Source organism: Palaemon carinicauda, chromosome 9, assembly GCF_036898095.1.
Source record: "Palaemon carinicauda isolate YSFRI2023 chromosome 9, ASM3689809v2, whole genome shotgun sequence".
Classification (NCBI taxonomy): Eukaryota; Metazoa; Arthropoda; class Malacostraca; order Decapoda; family Palaemonidae; genus Palaemon; species Palaemon carinicauda.
In genome coordinates, this window is record NC_090733.1 from 132,080,552 (window position 1) to 132,085,551 (window position 5,000).

The following is a 5,000-nucleotide window of genomic DNA, read 5'->3' on the forward strand; positions in this document are numbered from 1 at the left end:
ATCAGGAAACTTTTCCTTGCTAAAAGGGCACCGCTGCGAGTCGGTGCAAATCTGCATCGCTAAAAGAAATTGACTATACCTTCTAAAGATAGGGATGTTATGTATCGCACGGACACTCATATCAAGGTTTTGCATTGTTAAAAGGACATGGCCCCGGGCTGGACGACGACAGGTCTAATTGTGTTTTTTATTACTCATAGACTGTCAATATTATAAACGCTAAAATACATATAAGGACCTAAAGTGCATTTCATAGAGATAGATAAAGACGAAATACTTCTACTACTACTACTACTACTACTACTACTACTACTACGAGAGAGAGAGAGAGAGAGAGAGAGAGAGAGAGAGAGAGAGAGAGAGAGAGAGAGAGAACACTTTAGTAAGTGAATTTGAAGGCAATAATTATTAGAGAAAAGGTAACAATGAATAGCAGATAATGTCCAATTTAGATAATAGGTTTTATTAATTCAACTCTTTGAAATAACAGATTCAATTTCTCAACAAAGAAAGTTCTGAATTATAGATGCTATTTCTGAAAATTGAAGCAAAAATATATAAACAGCGAGATTAAAAGCGAGATTGAAAATTAGCTGAGGTGATAAATGAAAATTGGATATTAATATTCTTGACAAATTTAGAACCTGGACATTAATATTCTATGGAAAAGCAAAGTAATATCGATTAAATTATTCAAGGAAGTGTTAAAATAACAAGTGGAAGTAGCGATAAAGATCGAAATATAATAAAAGGTACAAAATTTAAGTTCAAAAGATATTCTAGAGACACATTGTCCCCGGTCTTGACTAATTCTTATTTATCCTTTGACCTATAAGTATGACCTTTCGTTATTGTAAAGTTCAACTAATTCTTATTCAACCTTTGACCCTCAAGTATAACCTTGACCTCCAAGTAGTACCTTTATTGTAAAGTTTAACATTCTTATTCAACCTTTGACCTTCAAGTATGACCTTTCTTTATTGTAAAGTTCAACTAATTCTTATTCAACCTTTGACTTCAAGTATGACTTTGACTCCAATTATGACCTTTATATAAGGCAAAGTTCAAAAAGTAATTTTTATCCTTAGATCTACTTCATAAAATGTAGAAAAGCTATCGTCCAAAGGTGATATATGTATATGAAGCTTTTAGTCTTTACATTGAAAAATAGATATACAATTTAATGTGTTTCCAGTATTTAGAAGCTTGGTGAAAGGATTAACAGAAATCTGGATGGATAGACTACGATAGACAGATCAGTTACTTAATGCCCAGGCCATAAAACTTGAAGTAATTGAGAAAGATAATATGGAGATGAGGTCAAACCCAAACAATTGAGATAAAAACAAGAAGTATGATTTTATTGATAAAAATCGTTATAAGCACAATTTTTGTTTAGCCGATAGGAAAGATGGGTGAAAGAATAGTGAGGACAGCTACCTAACTACTTATTGGAATCTAGATATATGTCTACTGTAGGTTCTAGAGCCTTTGAATATGCGGCCCCAAGACTATGCAATAAGCTCCCTCGAGACATCCGAATAATTGAAGATAATAAGGCTTTCAAGAGGAAACTGAAGACTTTCTTATTCAGCGAATGCTTCGATAGTGACGATCCAACAGTAAGCGAGCAATACGCATTGTGAAATGTTAAATGCTCCCGAATGAACATTTTAAAACGACCGTGAAGGTGCTGTAGAGAGTAGGGTTCCCCTGCTGTATAGGACCACATAAGCAGTCCGTAAAGTGTAGTAAAAAGTAAGTAGCCATGGTATTATTATTATTATTATTATTATTATTATTATTATTATTATTATTATTATTACTATCCAAGCTACAACCCTAGTTGGAAAAGCAAGATGCTATAAGCCCAGGGGCTCCAATAGGGAAAAATAGCCCAGTGAGGAAAGGAAATAAGGAAATAAATAAATGAAGAGAACAAATTAACAATAAATCATTCTAAAATAAGTAACAACGTCAAAACAGACATGTCATATATAAACTATTAACAACATCAAAAACAAATATATCATAAATAAACTATAAAAAGACTCATGTCCGCCTGGTCAACAAAAAAGCATTTGCTCCAACTTTGAACTTTTGAAGTTCTACTGATTCAACCACCCGATTAGGAAGACCATTCCACAACTTAGTCACAGCTGGAATAAAACTTCTAGAGTACTGCGTAGTATTGAGCCTCGTGATGGAGAAGGCCTGGCTATTAGAATTAACTGCCTGCCTAGTATTACGAACAGGATAGAATTGTCCAGGGAATATTTTGGAATGTTACGTATTAGTAAGAGTAATAGCAACAAACAAATTGATCCAAGAAGTTACTATTCGATCATATATTGCATATGCACAAAATAATAGAAAACATACTTGAAAAAAGAAAAATTTTCTGTAGATTTGAATGTCGGTTATAAAGAAAAAAAAACAGAAATTATAGAACCAAATTGACCCCCACAATGAATATTTGATGAAGAAGCGCATATTATAATTATAAATGATCATACGAAATTACGCGGAGGGTACGCAGGACGAGATAATATTATCCTCATGATGATAATTAGAGGAAGAGGGGTGATTAATACAAATCATTATTGGCATTTGTGTCGTTAGATATGAATAATTCATCAGGCGCTCATTGGTCGACACGCAGCTTGTTATAACAAATCAATTTCATCCTCTACTTTTTTTCTTGCTCTGTAGGGGAGGAGTTACAATAAGGGTGTAACCGATGGTATTTGGTAAAGTGTTGGACTCACTCTCTCTCTCTCTCTCTCTGCATCTGTGACGCCAGATAATTCACTATATCTTTCATCTACAAGTTTCACGTATTCAGCATCTCTCTCTCTCTCTCTCTCTCTCTCTCTCTCTCTCTCTCTCTCTCTCTCTCTCTCTCTCTCTCTCTCTCTCATCTGTGACCCCAGATAATTCCCTTTACTCTCTCTCTCTCTCTCTCTCTCTCTCTCTCTCTCTCTCTCTCTCTCTCTCTCTCTCTCTCTCTCTCTGCATCTGTTACTCCAGATAATTCACCATATCTTTCATATACAAGTTTCACGTATTCAGCATTCTCTCTCTCTCTCTCTCTCTCTCTCTCTCTCTCTCTCTCTCTCTCTCTCTCTCTCTCTCTCTCTCTCTCTCATCTGTGACCCCCAGATAATTCCCTTCACTCTCATCTAGAAATTTCATGTATCCAGCATTCTCTCTCTCTCTCTGTCTGCATCTGTGACGCCAGATAATTCACTATATCTTCCATCTACAAGTTTCACGTATTCAGCATCTCTCTCTCTCTCTCTCTCTCTCTCTCTCTCTCTCTCTCTCTCTCTCCTCTCTCTCTCTCTCTCTCATCTGTGACCAGTTAATTCCCTTTACTCTCATCTAGAAATTTCATGTATCCCGCATTCTCTCTCTCTCTCTCTCTCTCTCTCTCTCTCTCTCTCTCTCTCTCTCTCTCTCTCTCTCTCTCTCTCTCTCTCTCTCTCTCTCTCTCATGGACCCTGAAGAGCAGATCATTGCTGACCTGATCATATTGTGCCTTTGTATATTTTTGTTTACTTTAGGCATAATGGAAGTTGAATGCCTTGGGCATTTAGACTAACATAGCAATTTACTTGCGTAATAATTGAGTTGTTACGTGGTAACTTTGTTGTTTAATGTTACTAAAAGCAGACTACGCTGTTATTGTTTATTTTGATTATGTAACTTTAGACTTACACAAAAGAGTTTAGTTTTATTTGCATTGTTTTCTTTTTTTTATTTATTAGAAGTTTAACATAACTAAAGAAATTGAAACTTGAAGTAGAAAGTATCTTGAAAGTATTTATTTTTAAAACCATATCATTCATTTATTTAACACCTTATATCTCTTGGATTATTCTGTCCTCTAATGATTAGTTATGAACACGGAAGGACAATTTGATGTAGGTTAATTTAGCTTAAAAGTTTTATCTTTTATCTTTTATCATCAACGTTTGCTCCTAAGATACATGGGTCAAAGGAATTATCAATTTCTTGATACAGGGGTTTTGTTATGTTGAACAATTTTTCTTAAGAACTCTGCTGCCTTTTGAGTGTTGTTATGACTCATGCTCCTTTCTTTATACAACTATGGGAGGTTTTAAAGTTTCAAACGTTTCATTTATCTTGGAACCACCAGCCCTCTACTTATTCGTGATTGCTCCTTTTGCCTAAGAACTGTCATATTTTTATCTTCGCCAACGAAGTTGCGAGGAGGTTATGTTTTCGTCCTTGTTTGTCCATTTGTCTGTGTGCTTGTGTGTGAACAACTTTCTAGACACAATTTTACTCAGAGTAGTGAAACATTCAGGGATTAATTGTTATGTCGAGACGTGGAAGGGATTCAATTTGAAAGCCCTAGGTCAAAGGTCAAGGTCGAGCAAAAGGTCGACCGAATTAACCCTAACCTTAACCCCAAGTTCGCACATGGCTGTCACACACACACTTCAAAATCGCCTACGGTCTAAATTGATTTTGAGAAAGGCAAGCTGGCTTCGAGAAATAAGCTGGCGTGGCGGAGTTCTGCACTCAGTTCTTTTCTAGTTTTAATCTAGTAACTGTTCCTTAATCTTGGAATCCCTCTTCTATCTATAGTCAATTTTTTTAGCGATGCAGATTTGCACCGACTCGCAGCGGTACCCTTTTAGCTTGGAAAAGTTTCCTGATCGCTGATTGGTTGGACGAGATCATTCTAACCAACCAGCGATCAGGAAACTTTTCCAAGCTAAAAGGGCACCGCTGCGAGTCGGTGCAAATCTGCCTCGATAAAAGAAATGGACTATAGGTATGTGCCTTCTCCAGAGTATGAACTTTCTTATAATCTATATTAACCATATCAAGATTGTATAAATTGTATAAAATACATTATCTCTTACATTATATTCCCTAATAACATGATGTCATGCAGTTTAGTCTTTTCTAACGTGATATTATACAATAGATGTATTGTATGACTTGATGTCAGACAGATTATCCGT